General features: G+C 51.8%; 1 long non-coding RNA gene across 1 annotated transcript; it reads left to right on the forward strand.

The window, feature by feature from the left end:
• The first annotated feature begins 41 nt into the window (after positions 1–41).
• LOC114093792 (uncharacterized) lies at positions 42–20,528 on the forward strand. Its single transcript, XR_011708530.1, has 4 exons — positions 42–1,086; positions 5,858–7,482; positions 11,113–11,251; positions 18,533–20,528. It is a non-coding gene; the product is annotated as an uncharacterized lncRNA (long non-coding RNA).
• The last annotated feature ends 2,188 nt before the right edge of the window (positions 20,529–22,716 follow it).

Here is a 22,716-nt window from a genome sequence, read left to right on the forward strand (position 1 = left end):
TCCCCACTTTTTTCTCTGCTGAGGGACTCTGAGGGCACAATCAGCTCCCATGAGTTGGCATCTGATGCCTGTCCTACTTCATACTTTTAATATCTGCCCTTCCCAGACCCCCAGCTTCTTCCAGGTGGGCAGCTTGTCCTCTGTAAGTTCCCCGTCTACCCCTCCCAGGCCTATAACTCTGCCAGGACATCCTCCTGAGTTCTGAAATGGAAGCCGGGATTAAATTCTTGAGAAGAGGAGAAGACACTTAGTAATGCTGCCCTGGGACCTCTAAGATGCCCCTCTATGCAAATCACTCCATCCTATGCAAAGCACTTCACAATATGCAAATGATTTCACAATAACATTGTCAGCATTCCTGCCTCTGGGGGCTGAGGGTTTCTGGTCATCAGGCAAGGGAGTGGGCAAGACCCCCCCCAGAAATGCCACTTGCTGCCTACTCACTACCCTTTCCTGGGACTTCCACCATCAGACTCCCTAATGGGTTAGAAAGACAAGCAGGAGAATCAGGTGAAAAAATACAGTTGGCAGACCCGTGTGCGGCTGTTTAAAATACTGACTTGGACATGGAAACTCAAGAAGTTGACCTCACAGAAGTAGAGAGTGGACTAGAGGTCCCTAGAGACTGGGAAAGGGAGAGAGGCACAGATAAAGGGAGATACTAAACTACAGTTAGAAGAAGTTCTAATGTTCTACACATAGCTGGCTTTGTGTACAGTTTTTTAATATTTTATCAAGACAGAGTCTAGTTATGTTGCTCAGATTGGTCTTAAAATCCTGGGTTCAAGCAATCCTCCTGACCAGGCCTGCCTAGTAGCTGGGACTAAAGGTATGCCCTACTGTACCCTGATGATGATGATGATGATGGTGATGATGATGATGATGATTTTGTGGTACTGGGGATTGAACCCAGGGCCTTGCATATGCTAGGCAAATGATCTACCATTGAGCTACATTCCTAGCCCTTTCTATTTTTTGTTTTGAGACAGGGTCTCACTAAATTGCTTTGGGCCTCACTAAGTAGTTGAGGCTGACCATGAACTTGGGATCCTCCTGCTTCAGCCTCCCAAATCACTGGGATTACAGGTATGTGCCACCATGCTTAGAAAATTTGTTTTATATTTTGGTACTGGGGATTGAGCCTAAGGGTGCTTTACTACTGAACTCCATTTTGTTTTTTTTGTTTTTGTGGTTTTTTAATATTTTTTATTTTTGAGGCAGAGTCTCACTACATTGCTGAGACTGGCCTCAAACTTGTAATCCTCCTGCCTCAGCTTCCTGAGTCACTGGGATTACAAGATGCACCACCACACCCAGCCAGAAATGATAAATTTTTTAAAATATATTTATTTTTTAGTTATAGGTGGACACGATGTCTTTATTTTGCTTTATGTGATGCTGAGGATTAAACCCAGTGCCTCGCGCATGCTAGGCAAGTGCTCTACCTCTGAGCCACAACTCCAGCCCATGATGAATGTTTAAGGAACTGGAAATGCTAATTACCTTGATTTTATCATTGCACATTGTATACATATATTGAATTATCATAGCATATCCCATAAATATGTATAATTATTATGTGTCAATTTAAGAAAAAACACCAGGGACTGAGTGTACAGGTCAGTAGTAGAGTGCTTACCTAGCATGCCCAAGATCCTGAGTTCAATCCCCAGCATCACAAAAAGCAAGAGTACACCGAATTGGATCTGCCAGGGGCTTCCAGGTATATAAGTGAGAAAAGTGGGATGCAGAAATGCTTATATAATATGATCCACTCTTTTAAAATAGTGGTGAGGGCTGGGGCTGTAGCTCAGTGGTAGAGTGCCTGCCTCGCACATGTGTGGCACAGGGTTTGATCCTCAGCACCACATAAAAATAAATAAATAAATAGATAGATAGATATTGTGTCCATCTACAACTAAAAAAATTTTTTTAAAAATAAAATAATGGTGAAACTTCATATGTATACATGATTACAAGTATTGGTATATGTAAGTTCATGTGTCATTCCCCCATCATGAATTTCATGGAAGGAAAACTGTTAAAGGAAAACCATGTCTAGCTAGGTTCAGTGGTGAGCACCTGTAATCCCAGCTACTCAGGAGGCTGAGGCAGGAGGATCCCAAGTTCAAGGCCAGCCTCAGCAATTTAATAAAAAAAATTATTTAGAGAAAAAAAAATTATAAAAGGACTGGGGGCATAACTGGTAAAGTGCCCCTGGCTTCAATCCCCAGTACCAAAATATAAGTAATAATAATAGAGAAATTATGTTTAAATATGTATATGATCACTTTTATGTAATTGTGTAAAATTTTATGCATATAAAATCTCATAATCTCTCACTACATATAAAATCTCGCTATATATAAAAATTGTATCTCTGTCTCTAGTGAAACTAGGTCCCTCTCTCTCACTCTGCACAAAAGTTGACTCAAGCTGATACAGTGGCTTACACCTATAATCTCTGTGACTTGGGAGGCTGAGGTAGGAGGATCCCAAGTTGGGCCAGCCTGGGTGATTTACAATACCTTCTCAAAATAAGAAATAAAAAGAGGTAGGGATGGGCTGGGGATGTGGCTCAAACAGTAGCACGCTCACCTGGCATGCATGCGGCCCGGGTTCAATCCTCAGCACCACATACAAACAAAGATGTTGTGTCCGCCGAAAACTAAAAAATAAATATTAAAATTCTCTCTCTCTCTCTCTAAAAAAATTAAAAAAATAAAAAGAGGTAGGGATGTGACTCAATGGCAGAGTGCCCCAGTACCAGGAAAAAGAGAAAAAATACAAAAAAAAGTCAACTCAGAGTGGATCATGAAAGATCTAGGAATTAAGTCAGAAAGTTTGCAACTGCATAGGGCACTACTATACATCTAAGTGAAGTCAATGATTTCCTCAAAAGAACTCTTACAGCTCAGGAAATGATACCAAGGCTGAATAAATGGGATGGCAGCAACTTAAAAAGCTTCTACAAAGTAAAAGGAGCAAGTGTGAAGAGAGTCCACAAAATGGGAGAAGCCCGGGGTGTTGGTGCACATCTGTAATCCTAGAGCCTCCGGAGGTTGAGGCAGGAGGATCACCTTGGAAATTTAGCAGGGCCCTTAGTGAGACCCCGCCTCAAAATAGAAAACACTGAAAAGGACTGGGGATGTAGCTCAGTGGTAAAGCGCCCCTGGGTTAAATCCCCAGTACCAAAACAAAGCACAAAATAAAACAAAAAACTGAGAAAATCTTTGCCAGCTCCAATTCCAACAGAGGATTAATATCCAGAATAAAGAACTCAAAATTTAACTTAGCACCAAAAAACCCCCAAATAGCCCAATCAATAAATGGGCAAATGAACTAAACAGACATGTCTCAAAAGTTTTGTTTTTGTTTGTGGTACTGGGAATTGAACCCAGGGGGCCCTACCACCAAGCTGCATCCTAGCCTTTTCTTTTTTAATATCTTTGTTTTGTTTATTTATCTTTACGTGATGCTGAGATCCAACCCAGTGCCTCACCCATGCTAGGCAAGTGCTCTACCCTGAGGTACAGCCCCCGCCCCCGCCCCAGCCTGCTTTATGTTTTTTGCGGGGAGGTACCAGGGATTGAACTCAGGGATACTCAACCACTGAGCCACATCCTCAGCCCTATTTTGTATTTTATTTAGAGACAGGGCCTCACTGAGTTGTTTAGCACCTCACTGTTGCTGAGGCTGGCTTTGAACTTGAACTTTGAACTTCGGAGCCTCTAGGTTTATAGGTGTGTGCCACCATGCCCAGCATGTTTTATCTTTTATTTTGAGACAGGGTCTCACTAAGTTGTACAATCTGGACTCAAACTTGAAATCCTCCTGCCTCAGCTTCCCAGGTAGCTAGGATTACAGATGTGCACCACCATGCCAGGCTCAAAAGAAGAAATTCAAATGACAATAAATATGTGAAAAAATACTCAACGTCTTTAGCAATCAGGGAAATGCAAATCAAAACCACACTGAGATTTCAGGATTGGGGGCTATAGCTCAGTTGGTAGAGTGCTTGCCTCAAATGTGCAAGGCTCTGGGTTCAATCTCCAGCACAACACACACACACACACACATACACACACACAAACTACACTGAGATTTCATTTTACTCCAGTTTTAATGGTAGCCACCAAGAAGACATGTAATAATAAATGCTGACAAGAATGTGGATTAAGAGGAACACTTACACACTGTTGGTGGGATTGTAAATTAGTACAACCATCATGGAAATCAGTGTGGAGGTTCCTCAAAAGAACAGGAATGGAATCACCATATGACACCGAGGAGTTTTAATTCAGCACCACATATAAATAAATAAAATAAAGGTCTATCAACACTACAAAAATAAATAAATAAATAAATAAATAAATAAATAAAGGTATACATCGAAATAATCTGCCTTCTTGTACACTACGGAGTCATTCAAAGTGTAATGGGAAATAGGCTTTTCAGAATATCCACAAGAATGTAAAATAGCTAGAAGTAAATTAATAATTATTCAAGACTCCTAATATGAAAGAAAATTAAGAAAATTGTAGAGCTTTTTTAAATAAGAAAAAGCTAAATCAAACAAAATATTGCCTAAACATACATATATGTGTGAGAAAACTCAAAGGATCAGCCTGAGGGTGTGATGGGGGTCCTTTGCTTGCTCTGCTGAATGGTGTGCCATTGTTTAAGTAAATCTACTGTAATAAAGAGGAACAAAATTATGTCATTTGCAGGAAACTGGTTGGAACTGAAGAGCATCATTTTGAGGCAAATAAATCAGACTCAGATAGTCAAGGGTTGTATGTTCTCTCTCATATGTAGAAGCTAGAGAGAAAACATAATTTTAAAAGGGAGTTCATGTAAACTAGTAGAGTAAGGGATGAGGGTCAGGGGGAGAGAGGAGGGAAGGAAAGGAGGAGGTTACTGGGGAGGGAAGTTGACCAAATTGTGTTATGTGCAAGTAGAAATATGTCACCATGAGTCCCACTGTTATGTATGATCATAAATAAAAATGTAGAATAAATTAAAAAATTTAAAGTGCAACAAAAAAAGATTCTGGTGTCAGATTTCTGGGGGCAAATTATTTAATGTCTACACCTCAGCCTTCTCATCTATAAAATGGATTACTGTATTAGATTGTAGTGAGGATTAAATGAATGAATACACACAAAGCATTTAAGACTGACAATGGGAAGTTTCATAGAAAGGTTAGCTCCTCCTCCTCCTCCTCCTCCTCCTCCCTCCTCCTCCTCCTCCTCCTCCTCCTCCTCCTCCTCCTCCTCCTCCTCCTCCTCTTCTTCTTCTTCTTCTTCTTCTTCTTCTGAGATTGAACCTAGGAGCACTTAACCACTGAGCCATATCCCCATCCCATTTTGTATTTTTTAATTTTGAGATATGTTTTCATTAAGTTGCTCAGGGCCTCTCCTAGTTGCTGAGGCTGGCTTCGAACTTTTGATCCTCCTGCCTCAGCCTCCAAAGTCACTGAGATTACAGGCCTGTGTCACTGCACCTGGCAGCATACTAATATTCTTTAGGTGTGTGAATATATGGCTATAAAGAAAATGTAAAAGCAACGAAAAGAATAGATACATTACACAGGGTGGGATCACCATCTCCTCTCCCTGCTAAGCACAAATGAGCATTTTCTGAAACATTTATCAAGTGATTTGGGGGCCTCAGGGATTTCCTGGATTGAGGTGATGGGATGGGCCTAGACATGGCATGGCTCTGTATGGCCAGGAGGTGTCTGGGATTTGGAAGTTGGAAATTCATTTCTTCACTCCACTCTGGGATGCCCGGATCTGAATTTAAATGCTGTTCCTTTGGATCTGAATTTAAATGCTGTTCCTTTCTCTGGCAGCTTTACTGGGGATCTCTGGGGGGCAAGAAGACTTCTGCCCTCGAAAAGGTTCCCAGAAGGTGGACCACCCCTGAGCCTGCTGACCAGACAGTGGCTGTGAGAATGCTTCCGGAGTGTAGCCTCCCAAGAGAAAGCAGTCCACCTTCTTGTCTCAGGGCTTTCTGTGGGGATCAGCGGGTAGGTGGCAGTCTCTTACAGAAAGGCACCTGGCTCTCAGAGAGGTGAGCCAAAAAGAGGCACAGGCACTCTCTCCCCCAGGACTCAGACTTGGCCTTTCTGAAAGGGATAGGCCTTTCTGGAACCTTTCTCAGGTTGTTCTTCTCGGAGGGGCCTGGCCATCCTCCTGCATTCCTGGGGTGCTTCCTCTCCTGAATCCTGAACCAGACATTGCCCAGTGACTCTGCAGGCCCCCACCTCTCCCCCTGCCACTCAGCAACGGTTCCATGATGCCCAAGAGCTCACACTACTTGCTAAGGCAGGCTCTCTGCTTTTGCAAGTAGTGGAGCCTCATCTCACCCCAGCAGGCCTGGGAAGTGCTCTTCACCAGCTCTGTGAATTGAAATCCTGCCTCTCTCTGAAGCCTTTCTGGTCCACGCAGCCTGAAGACCCTCAGTGCCTGTCTTTGGGGCCCTGTATCCATAGGCTTCCTCTTTGTCCTGCCAGTGTGGGCTCTTGGAAAACGGACAAGCTTTTGCCCACACTCTGAATAAAAGTCTATACATATCCATTCAGTCCTCCCTTTCCCAGGCGCCTATCACAGGTAGGCAAATTGGTGTGATATCCTTGTGCATCTATTCCACTCTCATCTTGGCCCTTTGTGGGGCCCTTTTTAATTTAATTTCTGTGTTTCTTTACATATTTGCTCACTTGTTATAGCCTCCCACCCCCAATCTCCTTGACTCCTGTTTGAGGGAACCTGAATTTTGGAATGATCTGATTGGTCCTTCACTTTCTTTTCCAGTTCTGGAGGGGGGACCCATGCATCCTAGGCTAGTGCCCTGCCACCGAGTCACACCCTCATGCTGCACTTCTTTTTAGTTTTCTCACACGTATATGTATGTTTAGGCAATATTTTGATTTAGCTTTTCTTTTAAAAAAAAAAAAACTGCTCTGCAATTTTCTTTCATATCAGGAGTCCTGAATAATTATTAACAAATTTACTTCTAGTTACTTTACATTTTTGTGGATATTTTGAGAAGCTGATTTCCCATTACACTTTGAATGGCTCAGTAGTGTACAAGAAGGCAGATTATTTTGATGTATTCCTTTATTTATTAATTTATTTTTGTAGTTGTTGATAGACCTTTACTTTATTTATTTATATGTTTTGCTGAGAATCGAACCCAATGCCTCACACATGCCAGGCAAGTGCACTACCACTGAGCCCCAGTTCCAGCCCTTGATGCATTCCTTTTTTACCTTATAAACCAATTACATTTTCAGGGTCTAATAGTTTCTCAACAGATAGCCTTGAGTCTTTTAGGCTCAAGATAATCATCTCCTCCGCTAATAGCAAAAGGACTGGAAGGAACCACACTATTATTTATAAAGATATGATTTGGCTTGGTTTTGAACTTCACCAGAAGGAGACCTGTCTTCAGGGACTTTCTCCACTGCATACTAAGGTACTGGGTCACTCCTGATGTTGTGTGCCACGTGGGTCCTTTGCTTGCTCTGCTGAATGGTGTGCCATTGTTTGAGTCAATCTACTGTAATTTATTTATCCACTCTCGTTAATGGGCACTTGGTTATTTCCACTCTATTCAAAAACATGCAGCTGTGAACATTCTGGTCTGTGTGTGTTTCTCAGAGTATGTGCAAGAGCCTCTTTGGATTTTATGCCTGGGAGAGTTTGCTGGGTGACAGCCTCTGCTATCTTTCAGTTTTGTAAGATACAACCAGATTGTTTTCCCCAGTGGTTATCTGGAGTTGCGCTCTGACTGGCAGCGCAGGGCCCTCCTGTGCCCCGCCTCTTCTCCAGCTCTGGGTGCTGCCAGCCTGGTTACTCTTGCCCTTCTAATGGTGTAAAATAGCATCTCGAGGTGGTCTTCATTTGCATTTCCCTCCTCACCGGGACGTTGAGCATCCCTAAGATGTTTATTGGACAATGTGTCTCCTCTTCTGTTTCTGCCTCCTCGTGGCTTTTGTCTGTGCTTCTCTTGGATCCCTTGCTCTTTTTCTGAAAGATGGGCAAGAACTCTGCATGGATTTCGGGGTGGACCCGCCCCCCTGGTGCAGGGCTCACATCCTAGTCTGTGGTGTGGCTTGCTTTTCACTTTCTCTCAGGTGTCTTCACCTTTCTCTTTCCCCTCCCACTCGGAAGACCTCGCTAGTGGACACAGTGTGTGTGTGTGGGGGGGGGGGGGGTCTTGGGCCCCGAGAGCCGGTATAGACCGACCGCTCCTCGTGTCCCTGGGGCTTCAAGGGACCCCTCCCACTCCAATGGGGCGGGCGGCCTGGCCGGGAGCCCTCGCGGGGCTGGGGTGGGCATCCCGGGCAGGGAGGGGGCGCCCCGGGTGATCACTTCCGCTGCCCACCTGGGGGCCGGCGCTGTGCGCTCGGCTGGGCAGCAGCGGCCGCAGCTCGGCTCCCCTGGGCCCTGGGTCCGGCTCCGGAGGCGGGGGCGGGGCCAGGCCTGCGGCGGGCGGGGGCGGAAGCTGCCGGAGCAGATAAGGGCCGAGGTCGGTCCTGCGGCGAGACGGTGCGGGGCGCCGCCTCCCCGCCCCCGCACCTCGCCAGGCGAGCCCCCCCACCCAGCTGGGCATCCTGGCCCGGGAGCCAGGGGAACGGTGGGGGTGGGGGCCAGCCTACCGCCCCGCTCGGGACAAGTGACAAGTGACAGCCGGGCTCCACGCCTCGGTTATCTCGGCGGGAAAATGGGGGTAGGAGCCCCATCTCCCCTCCCCCACGCCGCTGGGATAGAACAGGGGCCGGCGAGTACAGGCCTCTGATCAGGACTGTGGTCCTGTTCTGCACGCGAGGCACCCCAGCCACTCACAGGCCAGCCGCCACCTCCTGGCTCATCCCCAGAAGGCCCTTGAGCAGCCTCCTTCCCCGACTCCCTCACCTGTGGCGTGGGAGTAATCCGGGTCCCAGCTGAGAGTGTGCAAGGAGGGGGACCAACTCTGGGCTGTTGGAAGCCAATGTCCCTCCTGCAGCATCTCCACACCAGGGGACTCACTTTTCTCCTTACATTAGGGTCAAGTCCCCCATCCAGTGACTCGGTTCTCAGATGCAGACCTGGGATTGAAAGCCGCAAACATTCGTCCCGGTTCTAGCCACAGGGAATGCTGCTTTGTCACTTTTGAGGTTAAGTGCTACTGGCCCACGGTGTGCATGCCCAGGGTGGGGAGCCAAGGGCATAAACCAGGAGGCTGCTCACCCTTCTGGATTTTATACTCTTTGTTCTCATGGGCGCCTGAGGCTGGAGTTTTTCCAACTCTGACATCCTCCAGCTTGGATCAGGAGAAGTCTGAGAATCTGGAACGAGTGCTATGGTTGAGAAGCGGAGTGGCCAAGGGCCTGGGTGGTAGTGACCCTCCAAAAGTTCCAAGTTGCTCTCCAGATGAGAAGAGGCGCCACTCTACTTATGGTTCACATAGAATTTCTGTGCGGCTGGCTGACTGGAGAACTGAGTTCTCATTTGAAAACTGCTCCTCTCTAGCCAGATGACCTGGCACCAGCCACTCTGAACCCCAGTCTTCTCATCTGAGAAAGGCAGATAATCTTGCAGATGCAAAAATTAAGACATTGCCTGATGAATCCACCAGCTGTTAAAACAGTCCTGGCTGAAAGGGAGGAGCCCTTGCCAGGGCAGAAGTTGGGGCCTCCAAGGTTTTTTTCTCAAGGAGGGAGTCCCTTGGGTGGGAGCCGAGAAGTTCAGCTCCAGCATTGTCCCAGACTAGGAAGGGTCAGGGTGAGGCCAGGGGCCCTGGGGTGCTAGAGAACCGAAGGGAGCCAAGGTTCTCACCTGACTCAGGCAGGTGAGAGGGAGCAGAGGGAGGAAGTGGGGACTTCTGGGAGGAGGCAGGAGGGGGACTGTGGTGTGATGCTGGCCACACGATCACCCGAGGCCCCATTCCACAACCTCTCATTTGTCCCTCATTGCAAACTTTCGACTTAGTCATTCGAATGGGGAAAACTGAGGCTCAGAGAGGTGAAGTCGCTTGTCCAGGGTCACTCACTACACATGCTCCAGAGCCTGGACTCCTGTAGGCACTGCCTACAGTGGTGTGCTCCCTGTCCTCCGACTAGGAAACAGAGCCTCAGGGTGTCCCCATGCCTGCCACACCCTCCCAAGAGCTTCAGGCTGGTGGCACTTAGGAGATATCATCAGGAGGAGAGGTGGCTCAGTGAGAGCAGAGAGCTGGAGTGAGGGAGTGAGCTCACCATCTCAGGACAGCTTCAAGTAGAGGCATCTGGAGCCTCCATCTTTGCTTGCCGATAGCCAAGGAGCAGGAGGAATGTCTCAGGGGCGTAGGGGACATGGTTCATAGTGGTCCTAAAACTAGCCAAAATTTGTCTGAAATTTCTGATTTTACCTAGAAACTCACAAAAGTTTTCAACCTTTTCTTTAATAATAATAGTGGGATCCCGACCCCTTTTTAAAAAATTTCCCCTCTCGGTCTTCTACCCGAGTGGACGCTTCAGGCCAGGGCAGCAGGCCGTGGTTCTGCTCTGTGGCTGTGTATACCCGCGCGCGCACTGTGGACCACAGGCCCCCAGGGCTTGGGAGAAGAAGAGGGACAGGGCTGAGGTAGAGACCCTGCCTGTTGTCACAGTCTGGGGCCAGCCCAGCTTCTGCTCAGAGAAGTGCTCTCTTCTCTCACAGACTCATGTTCACACAGCCCCGACAGTCTCATGGCAGTTCTCAGAGGCCCCTCCCCTCCCTTCGTCCTCTGAGGGTCTTTGGTTCATAGTGGTCACTATCTTCATGCCTCTCTGCTGGGCAGCCTACATTCATGTCCCCTGACCAGCACGACCCAGAGATTTTTGTGCCTCTCAGGAAGAAACTTGAGCACAGAGGCACCTGGTCCAGGGATCACCATGAACAGGGTCACTGGATGCCCAGGGAGGGTCTCTGGGCAGGTGGGGCACCTGCGCCAGAGGAGATATCTGGGTGCTGGCTAGGGAGGCAGGAGGAAGGAGGGGAGGCCTTGGGGTGTCTGGGGGCTGCTGCCTGGCAGGTCCCTGTGCCCAGGCTAGGGAAGTTTCTTATTTCTCCTGTTCTGACTTCCCCCTTTGATTTATTATAGCCATGAAATGCTCTGCTCTCTTCTCTTTTCCTTGCTGTCCCCCGGGGCTGGAGGAACACAGGCCTCCCAGGCACCCGGCCTCAACCTTGCTGGACTCCCGTCTCCTTCCAAGGGCTGGGCCTAGGGGCCAGAAACCGAGGTGAGTTGGGCAGCAAGGGGAGGAAGGGGAGGGACCCAGCTCTCAAAGGCAGGACCTTCAGGGGCAGGCAGCGTCTTGCCTGGGCAGAGAGTGAGGCAGGTGTGGATTTGGCAGCAGCAGGCTCCCTAGGGTGGTGGGGGTGGAGGGCTCTGGGTCAACGCCTCAGTAAGGCTTGGGAACAGGCCTTGTCATGTCTGAAGGCCTGGCAGCCCTCAAATGCCAAATAGTAGGTCACAGAATGGTTTCTCTGTGACCCCTGACCCCGTATTTGGATTAAAGGGTAGCCAAAGTAGGCCTGGCTTAGGCCCATCTGGGGATTGGGCTGAGAATCCAGAGGAAGGAAGGCCTGAGGCTCTGGTCCCCAGGTAGATTCCGGGCTCCTCCAGGTCGCAGCTGGACAGCGCTCTGAGGCCTGGCCCACGGGGGGAGTCTCTCCAGCTCCTCGGCAGGCAAGGTGGCAGGAGCATTTCTCCTAGCCCCTGTGCGGTGCCTGTGGTAATGGGGCTGTTGGCGTTTTGCAATGGGCCGGGGGTGGGGAGGCAGTGCACACATGCTTCCTGTGGTGACTGAGCGCTTCCTGTTTTCTCAGGCGCCGGCCTTGCTGCTGCCGATGTGGAAAGAGGGGCAGCTGCAGCCAGGGCGGCTCCAGGCTGGGCACCCTGACCCTGCCCAGAGGAGCCTAAGTGGGCCCACAACCCCCCAGGCCCCAGACCTGGGCAGTAGATGGCCTGAGTTCGCCCCACATGAAGCCCCTACCCCTCCCTTCCCCAACAGCTTCCACCAAGGGGAAGGGGCCAGGCAGGGCCGAGCAGTGGTCCAGGAGGCCAAAGGTCCAGGGGTGAGAGCTCCAGGCTGGGAGTCAGGGCACGTGGCTCTGGGCTCGGCTTTGTCTGGAGCTGAGCGCCGCTGGCCACCTCTCACCCACTCAGGCCTCTTTTTCTTTTTCTAGTACATGGCACCAGGAGGTGGAATCCTAGCCCATTTCTGCCCACTCATTGAACTTTACTTCCCAAGAGGCGAAGCTTTGGGGACGGCACTGAGGCTGGGCCTCCCAGGTGGGGTGTGGGGAAGACCTAGGGAGGGGGACTGGAGAGGCTGGAGGGGGTAGGAGAGCACATGCCAGGTGGGGGCCAGGCTGAAACAAGGCTTGGCAATGGGGGCCAGGACCAATGTGAACAGAGAGAGTGGAGGGACAGAGGGACATAGCGGGCGACAAGTTGATTCAGAAAGACTCAAACATGGGAGGAAGGTTGTAGGAACCTCTTCATCCCGGCAAACCCCAGGAAAGGGTCTGACACCCCATCAAAGGAAGACTGGTGGTCATGTGCAGGATGGGGGCAGGGCCAGGCTTCCCGTCTGCTAAGGGGATGGAGGCCCCTGGAGTGTGACACGGGGGGGCCTTGGAGACCTGTGCCTTTCCCCACCTGTCAGTCTGCCTAGAGGGTCATCATTAGGGTCAGGTCTTGGGATTCAGTGCTGCCGTCTTCCTGAATCTGTTTTGTTTTGTTTTAAGCTGATATTGCAAGAAAGGGAGGGGAGATGACTTTGCTTCTTGTTGAGTTTGCTGACGGCGTCTGGCCTTTGGAGGAGGAACATCTTCGCAGAAAGGCCAAGGCCCAAGCAAGCCCCTGGGGCCTGACCAGTCCACTGATTGAACCAGCCACCCCCTTGGTCCAGGACGTTCTGAGATGCCTGCCCCATGAGGAGCTCCCCCTAAATCCCAAGATCTACCATCATAGCACAGGGACCGGGCCCAGCCAAAGAGGCCTCAGAGGTCCCACAGATCCTGAGGCCCAGGCTGAGGGGCCATTGGGCCAGGCTGGCCCTTACCATCCTGTGCCCGCGGCCAGCCTGAGTGCTGAGTCTGCGGCACAGCAGCTGCTTCTGGCCACAAAGGCCCAGTTATAAATAAGCCCCATGTGGCCAAGTCATCAATTCTGCAGAACTCTGGCCCAGCTGCATCACTTCAGTGACCACAGGTTGGGCTGCCCAGGGTGGACCCCAGAACCCACCCACCCAGGCCAAAGGCTAATAGGCTCGAAGCCTCCTTGGGTCCTCAAATTTCTATGTTTGAGCATCTGCAGCTCTTGAAACTTGGGCCTCCCTGGACACAGGCCACAGAAGGGACAGGGCCCATCCTGCCTGCACAGAGCCAGCAGCTATTTACAAACCGAAACCCGGAGAAGTGAAGTAGCTGTGGCCAAAGTGGCTCCAGGCCCCCAGCCCCCACTCCCACTCCATCCCCGGCAGTGCCCCCCCATGGCTTCCTCTTTCCTTCCCACACAGCACCCCAACCTCCTACTGCCTGGCCAGCTCTGGACAACCTGAAGCTACCCCATGGTGACCCCCAACCCCTTAGCCACCTGCCCAGGGCTCCCCTGCTCCTCTTTACCCCAGGACCCTGTAAGTGTGAGCTCCTTGAAGCAGCTCCCCGCCCCCGCACCACACACACTGGACCCAGCCCACCCCCGTCTGCACGAGGCACATTCCCACAGTTCTCAGTTCCCCTTCATGACTGGAAAAGCTCCAACCCAATGGGCGCCATGCTGCTGGCCCTTGCCTGAGGGCGGCTCCTTTGGGTGCCTTTGACCTTCACAGCAGACAAGTAGGGGGTCAGGAGATGGGGTGTGCTCCTCTGGTATCTGAGGGTTGCTTCTGGCGGGAGGCCATCACCCTACTCGTTGTCAGCCCCCTCATCAGGCAGGTGTGGGTTGTAGGCCCCTGTGCAGGGCAGATTGGGTGGGGACAGATGGACACGGGTGGAGACCACAGCTCAACACTGCTTAGGAGCTGGCGGATCGGCTGGTGCTGCAGCAGCGACAGGGAGAGAGAGCATATGACCATCCCTGGTGGCAGTGTCCCTCGCGTTGACACGAGGTTGACAGTTCCCCTCCATCTGTATTCCCCTCAGAAAAGGCCTGTTCTGTCATCTCCGTCATAAGATGGAAACTGAGGCTCAGGGGGGACCATGGGTCTGCGGCTAAAGGGTCTGGACTGAGATTCTAGATTCCACAAGGAAAATCTAAACCCACGGCCTCCCTCTTCTGACCCCTGGCTCCACTGTGTACCTCAGTCTCTCTCCCGGAAGGGTGGACACTTCCCAGCACTGTGACAAGGATGGAGCAGAGGTGTCTGGAGCTCAGGCCTCGGACCCCAGGGCACATGGCCTTCCCTGGCCCTGCCATCAGTGCCAGGGCCCTGCCCCATTCCTTCCCTCTGGCCACATCCCCGCCGAGGGAAACCCCTGGGTGAGCGCCTCCTGCCGCAGGCAGCTGGCCCACGGAGTCCCACCTCTCCTCTCTGAGCCGCAGATTTCAATCTTGTGAATTGTCACAAATACCTGGAGCCAGGCCGGTCCTGGGTGTGAGCTGTCTATACAGCTAGGGCTCGGCCCTTGCCCTTGGGGAACCCATAGTCCTATGGGGACTGCAGACAAGTCCTGTGAGCTTCAAGGGAGAAACTGAGGCCGTGGGACGCTGCCTGGGGGGGAGCGCTGCTATTGGGATGGGCCCTGAAGGACAGGAAGGAGTTCTCCAGCAAGAGCAGGGTGGATCGGGGCTCAGCGCTGAGTCACAGCCCCGTGCCTGGCTTCTCGGCTCCCATGGCCTGGAGGGCCGGTCCCTGCTGTGAACTCCTGCCCATCTGTCAAGGCCCATGGACATGCCATAGCACGACCAGGCTTCGCCTGGCCTGGTGGCTCCTCACCTCCACTTCTCTCCTAGGGCCTGGAACAGACCCAGAGGTGAGGCTTCCTTGGTCCTAATACACTTGCCAGCCCCACCCGGCCAGGCGTCTGCTCCCGGGCTCCAGCCCCCGCTGTCCTCTGCTCCGAAAAGCACCGTTTCCCTTTTCTGGGTGACCACACACGCCATGCACAGGGAATTTCCATCGCAGCCTGCGGAGCCTCTGATTCACTCAGGCCCCTCATGCAGTTAACTCCTCCAGGTCTGGCCTCCTGCTCCAGCACCCTGGCTGCCCCCAGCCCTAGCCAGACCTCTGGGCCACTCTGCACTGACCTTGGGCCCCGTAGACTCCAAGATGAATTCGGCAACCATCTCAGTGGCCCACTAGAGTCCGCTCACCTCCTCCACACTCATAGATCTAAGGCAGCTTTGGGCCGAACTCAGGTTTGCGGGTAAGACAAGCCTGGGCTTAAATACTGATTCTGGCCCTTAGTCCCTGTGTGGCCTGGAGCACATGGAAGCACCCACCCTGAGCTGGTTTCTGTCTTTAAAATGGAGATAACTCCTGCCCGTGGCCTCTGAGCCTACAGCGAAACTCAGTAACTCTGTTTTTTTTCTTTTCAAAGAGCTTTGCTTGTCCTACCACAGAGTCCCTACCCCGGCCCTTCTCCTGGGCTGGCTCTCTCCTCCCAATAGCTGGTTGCTCAAGGAGGGTGAGAGAGACGTGCAGCCTTGACCCCCAGGGTGGTGGGGCCTTGTCCAATGGGCAGAGAAGCTGTCTCAGGCCTCTGCTCTACCAGCTTCCTGGCTCCCCACATTTCTGCTTTTCCCAGGAGCAGTGGAGAGGCCTGGGGTGGGAGCTCCAAGGGGCTGAGGACTGAGATGCTGAGCCCTGGGGACAGGGCTGAGCTTCCTTCTCTCTGGCAGGCACCTGGTCACACACATACATCATACCTGCGTTCTCACGGGCCCATGAGGTGTGTCCCGTTATTGTTCCCATTTTGCAGATGAGGAGACTGAGGCCCCAAGAAGTGTCTTGCCCTCAGCCACAGAATGAGAGAGGAGGGTCAGGGATAGTATTGAAGGTCTTCAGAGGTGAAGACCGATCTCTGCAGGACTCAGTAAGCATTTATAAAGGCCAACCAAGGATGGACTTTAGTTCCAACATGCACTAATTGGAACCCTACTGTATACCAGGTAAAGGCTTGCACAGAGTAGCCTTTAGTTGACCTAGCACCACTCCAAGACCTGTAGAACAGGGTGCCTGAGCTCTGGAGAGAGGGACGAACTCCCCAGAGGCCTTGTGGCCAATCCCTGGGGGGAAGATCCTGGTGAGCATAGAGACCAGGGGACCTAGAGGGCAGAGGATGGCAGAGGGGGCTCCACAGAGGAGGGTCTGGGTGGGGAAGCAGCTCCTCCTCAGTGAGCTGGTGTGGTGCTGCCCGTGGTGAGCAGACGGAAGTCGCTGTGGGTGGCGGTGGGTTTGAGGTGCCGGAGGCTGAGTGATGTGGCCAGGAGGTGAGCGCCCCATCTGTAGGCCTGGTCAGCCCGAGACAAGGGTGTGGTGGAGGGGGGGGCTTCAAATCCCAGCGCCTGGACTCTGAGGAGGCAGGACTCTGAGGAGGCAGGTGCCCTGGGGGTTTGTGCCTGGGGCTGCAGGGCTGGGGCACCCGAGAGGAAGGAGAGACTGAGGAGAGATGGGGCAAACCGGGAAGGGGGCAGTCTGAGGAGGCAGCCCGAAGGAGGTGAGCCTTGAAAGAGAGGCCCTGGGGTGTGGAAGGCCGTGGGCCTGTGAGCCAAGGCTGTGGGAGATTGAGAAAGAGGTTCTGGGAATGTTGAGCAGCGCCTTCTGGCTGGGGTGGGGTTGGGGCTGCATGGGGTGGAGGAGGGGAAGGCTGCCAGCTCCCGTGTTGGAGGCCCAGCGCAGGCTTAGAGGCTGAGAGCTAAGGAAGACTCCTGGGGAAATACCCGCAAGAGACCCACAGGCTTAGCTCGAGAACACAGGCCCTCGGGCCACTCTGCAGCAGCTCTGGCCCCACTGCCAGCCACGTGCCCTTGGGCAAGCCCCCTCACCTCCCTGGGCCGCATCTCCCTCATCTGTAAGGTGCCACTCATCAGGTCTGCCCCCCAGGAACAAAGGGGGAAGGAGCCAAGGCAGGTAGACAGTAGGGGCCAGCCTGGCTTGCGCTTCAGGAGCATCTGCCGTGGTTGCCAGCGAGGGTCAAGGTCTCAGGCAGACCTGAGCGTGCATCTCCCTGAGGCCTGGATTGACTGAGCCACTTCTGAGCCTCAGTGGCCGCATCTGTACCCGAGGGATGATCATGGCACCAGCTTTAGACTCGGATAGGAGCGATCACACCCTGCAGTGGGCCCTTTGATCTTGGAGTTAAAACCAAATCCCACACTCCCCCCTTCGAGGTCCTACCCGACCTGGCCCTGTCTGGCCTCACCCCCTGCCATTTTGGCTCTGTTCCCAGGGACCACCACCTCACCCTCCTGGGACATGGGCGCTAGCTGGGCCCTGCTTGGAACTCTCCTTCCAGACACTGCCGGGTGCCCTCCCCCAGCTGCCTCTAGGGGTTGCTCAAAGGTGACCTTCTGGAGGAGGCCCTCCCTGGATAGGAGAGATCACACCCTGGGGAAGCAGTCCAGGCTTCTCCCAGCTGCGATGATCCCCCTTCCCAGCGTCATGGGATTCCTCTCTAGTGGCCATTACTTTCTGCATGCGGGGACACACGCCATCTACTGTGTCCCTGGCTCCTCTCCTGCCGGAGAGCAGGCACCCTGAAGGCAGGGATGCAAAGGCCTTCCTCCCCTGTCAGCCGGCATGTGAAGGCCCTGGCCAATATCTGCTGGCCATCTTCATGCTCTAAGAAGCCAGCAGTGCTGTGACCAAAGTTTGGGGAGCGCTGAGGGGCCCTAGTGACCCAGGCTGGGGCCCCAGGGTCCTTTTCCCAAGTGTCTCAACCCTGAGAGGAAGTTGCAAGACAGCCATCTCGGTGCACGCCATTTCCCTGCCCAGGCTCAGCTCGGTTGGGCCAACTTTCCCAGCCCTGGGCGTGAGGCCTGCGTTTTTGAACATGCGCTGTCACAGCTCCTGGGGGACGGTTCATAGGAAAATAGGAGGGGTGACATTTCCTCATTTCCCAGGTCTTTTAGGCCGAGGGTGAGGGGTCTGTGAGGTCCGGGGTCAGGTTCCCCTCTGTGGACTCAAGCTTTGGGGACGCCGGCCCGTTTCCTGCTGCTTGCCTCCCCTGCAATTGCATTAGCACCCAGCCAACCCCCATTGGCCACCAGCCCAGTGGGGGCAAAGGGCCACCCCACCCCAGGCCTGCCTGGCCTCCGTGTCACTCTGCAGGTCACCCACTTGTCCAACAGGGTGGGGAAAGATCACCGACAGGCACTGCTGGTAGGAGGGTAAGAGGTACAAAGTTATTAAGGTCATATGACAATAGCTATCTACTTACCGATCTGTCATCAAGTTAGAAGTGCGCAGCCCTTCAACCTGGTGATTCAACTTTTGGAAATTTATCCCAAACATAAGCCTGTTATGTATAAACCTGCACTTGTGTAATTTACCACATTTTATTGGTTGCAGCCTTATTTGCAGCAGCAGAAGACTGGAGACACCCACGTGCCCATCAATAGGGGACTGATTACAGAGATTATGACCCTGGAAAAGGGTCCAGCAATGAGAGTGAACACAGCAGGTTGTGACAGAAGAAGCCGGACCCCAGAGGCTGTGCACACCATCCTTCTCTTCCTCTCAAGACTCAGATCTGTTCAGATAAAAACTAAGCTACAACGTTAGAGATGCTCATAAAGAAAAGTAAGGGGTGGGAGCGGAGGTGTAGCTCACGGGAGGGCTCCCGGCTGGCACGCACCCGACCCGGGTCCTGCACAGTACCAAGCGGGGAAAGTGTAAGGAAATAATTTCTAAAAAAAAGCTAGGACAGAAGTAAAGGGAGGTTTGAGGTGCTCTGGGTCCTGGTAATCTTTTATTTCTTTTTTTCTTTTCCTAATTTATTTTTTAAAATTTTATTTATTTTTTTCTTTTTTTTTTTCTTTCCCCAGTGCTGGGTCAAACCCAGGCCTTATATATGCTAGACAAGTGCTTTCCCATTGAGTCACACCTTCAACCCTTCTTAAGTTGCTTAGGGTCTTGCTAAATTGTTCAGAATGGCCTCAAACTTGAGATCCTCCTTCCTCAGCCTCCTGAGCTGTTGGGATTACAGGTGTGCGCCACCATGCCCGGCAATGTTTTCTTTCTTTCTTTTTTTTTGGTGGTGCTAGGGATTGAACCCAGGCCCTTGTCTATGTGAGGCAAGCACTCTACCAACCGAGCTATATCCCCAGCCCAATGTTTCATTTCTTGACCTGGATAATGTTTACATAGTGTTAGCTTTATAATTAAATTGTACATAAATATTTTATGTGCCCTTTTTTATGAATGTGTCTTTCATGATTTAAAAATCTCACAGCCTAAGGAGGGGACACACACTTATAGTTCCAGCTACTTAGAGACTGAAGCAGAAGGATCTCTTGAGGTAAGAATTGAGGATAGCCAGACAATATAGCAAGACACTGTCCCCCCCAAAACATCACAGCACAGATGCTCCTCTGCATCCTGGTAAACTAAGTAAAAAATGCAATTGTCCTAGCTCAGCAACACAGTGCACTGTAGCTCAGCCTTCACCCTCAAGATCCTGTGGTGACCGAGGACTGTAGTGGCTGCCACTGCAGCATCTGGAGAATCTCGGATTGCGTATCACGATTCCAAATTCTGGGGCTGGGGTTGTGGCTCAGGGGTGGAGCGCTCGCCTAGCACATGTGAGGCCCTGGGTTTGATCATCAGCACCACATAAAAATAAATAAATAAAATAAAGGTATTGTGTCCACCTACAACTAAAAAGTAAATGTTTTAAAAAAAAAAAGATTCAAAATTCAAGCTGAGCACCGTGCACACCTGTAATCCCAGCTATTCTGGAGGTTAAGGCAGGAGTATCACAAGTTCAAGGTCAGCTCAGCAATTTAGTAAGATCCTGTCTCAAAAACAAAAAGGAACCAGGGATGCAGCTCAGTGTAAAGTCCTCTTGATTCAATCCCCAACACAGGAAAAAAAAAAAATCAACATTTGAAGAACTTCAGTAGAAATTTTTACTGAACGTACCATCCTTTTCATACCATCGTGAAGTCAAAAAATCCCAAGTCGAACCATTAAATCAAAAAATCCTAAATTGAAGCATCATAAGGAAGGGACCTTCTGTACATCTAAACAGTAAAATACTATACAGTCCTTAAGGAAGGGCAAGACAGCTCTGTAATCATTAATATGGAATGGATTTAGGGGAGAAGAAACAAGGGGAAGTATAATGTGTTTAGTGTGATTCCTTCTGTATAAAATAGAACATTGACTTTATCTATCTACATGCTTATGTCTGCTTAGTCCATCTCTAAATGGACACAAGAGGACCAGGTAACAGGGGAGACCGTCTGTGGAAGAGGAACTGAGCACTTGCTGACCTTTGTGCTCTTGGTGTTTTGTACCACGTGTCTGTATTATCTATCCCAGAAATAAAATAATGAAAACATTTTTTCTTCCTCTGTTCCCTGGAGACCCCAGGATTCTTGGTTCCAAGCCAGTTTCCTTCCGACCAGAACGACCAGAGCCACATTCTGGCAAGGTGTACCTGGTGACGTCTGGCGAGTCACAGACCCCGACTCCCACTCGTCTCGCTGTACAGGAAGGAGGCTGGGGCCATGCCCTGAGTGCCACCGCCTCCTGGCCTCTGCTGTCCATGTCCCCCACCTTGCCTCTTGTGCCCCCTCCCCACCTCCCCTCCCCTGTCCCTGCCTGTTCTCTCCTGTCTGGCCCTTGGCCCTGGGCAGCTCTCTGGGCTCTCTGCTCCTGTCAGTTCTGTTTTCTCTCTCCCTTCCTCTCTGCTCCTGCCTTTCCTGCTCTCTCCCTGCCTCGGCTGCCTCAGGGCTCCCCCTTCCTTCTGCCTGCCTCCCTCCCCGGTGAGCCCTGCCGGAGCCCCTGCAGGCTGTGGGACTCTGCTGGGGTCTCTGATCTCCTGGGCCCGTGAGATCCTGGCCTGTCAGGCGCGCAAACAAGACGTCGTCCTTTTTAACCCTGGGGTTGTGGATCGCCAGACTCTCCTGTCTCTCAGGATGAACAGTATCACAGAACAGTGTTCCAGGGTGTAGGATGGGGTCACGCCCCGACAGACCTAGCCGGAAAATATCTGAAGTCAAAGAAGCTCAGCTTCCTGGGCTCGGGCTGGGGTGGCCCTGAAACCCCCCACCTCCACCGCCAGGATCTACTCGGAGTTCCTGGGAATCTGGATCCTGCTCTTCCCAAGGATCTGAATAGGAAGGAGCAGGTCCCCGGGGATGTGGGGAAGAGGCCTCTGTTGTCCTCCAGGAGGCGGGAGCTGGAAGAGGGCGGGAAGGTTGCGTGGCCACAGGTGGGAGCAGCTCGCAGGGCGCAGGGCGGGGGGCATTTGGCCCCTTCCAGAATGTTCGGCCCTGAGCTTCTCTCTCCCGGAACCTAGGGCCTCCTGCCTGCTGAGCTCGTGGCCCACCTCCAGCCACACCCCAGCCACCTGGGTGTCTCTTTGGTCTGCCTTTCCTAGGCTCCTTGGGCTTGGCCAGACTTGGGACAATGGACTCCTTCTTCCCCTTGGACCTCTCGAATCTTAATCCTCCTGGAAACGTGGCCTCCTGTCCACTCTAAAGGGGCAGAGCTCTGCCCTCGCTCTGCATATAACGAAGCCCCTGGGCTTGGCTCTCGAGGCTGTTGGCCTTGCTTCCGGCCACAAGGACGGCAGCTCGCTGTCCCCATGTTCTTTTCCAACTGCTTGCCCCCACCCTCCCCAGGCCACCCTACCTGTAGGTAACACGCACAAAACCAGATCAGATTAAGACAATAAGGAGCAAACGAATGGATGAATGGATGATGGAGAGGAGGACCTTATCCCCCATCATCTCCTCGCCTGGGGCTGGGCCTTCCTGATGAGGAAGTGAGGAGCCAGGATGGACTGACGCCAAGCCAGCTGTCCCCCTCCTGAGAGACAGGGAGGGGCCTTGGTCAGGTTCCTAGGAGTTCTGAGGACTTGTGACCTGGACCTGTGGAGAGTCCCAAGTGCAGATACCAAAAAAAAAAAAAAAAAATCAGTGAAGATGGAAGGGAGGTTGACCTCGTGGTGAGCCCCAGGCTGTGAATCCCGGGTCTTTGCTGACAGTGAAGGAACTTTCAGGGTCCTGGGAATCTATGGGCAGGAATGAGGCAGACTATCCCCCGAAGGGAGGGGACCTAAGGGAAAGGATGAGATTACACAGGGGAGACAAGAATACTCAAGTTCTTTGCCAGCAGAGTGGACTCACCAGAGGTCACTGGTGAAAATCGAGGCCTCTGTTCATCATTCCGCACGCCCCCAGACTAGATCTCTGAAGGCAGGAAGCTAGAACAATACCTTTCTGTTTCCCAGCACTTGGCACAGAGTCTGGAACTCAATTAACATTGGGAGGATGAATGGACTCATGGCCGATGGGTTGGATAAGTGGATGGATGAATAGGTGGATGAGTGGATGGGTGGATGGGTGGATGGGTGGATGTATGGATAGTTGGATGGGTGGATGGGTGGATAGACCAATGAATGACTAGATTGGTAGATGGATATATGGTGCTAATAAGTTCTGATAGATAGTAGATGGATGGGCTGATGTATAGACATGTAGATGAACAGATAGATAAACAGAATAGGTAGATGAATTGACAGA

This window comes from Marmota flaviventris, chromosome 9 (assembly GCF_047511675.1).
Source record: "Marmota flaviventris isolate mMarFla1 chromosome 9, mMarFla1.hap1, whole genome shotgun sequence".
Lineage (NCBI taxonomy): Eukaryota > Metazoa > Chordata > Mammalia > Rodentia > Sciuridae > Marmota > Marmota flaviventris.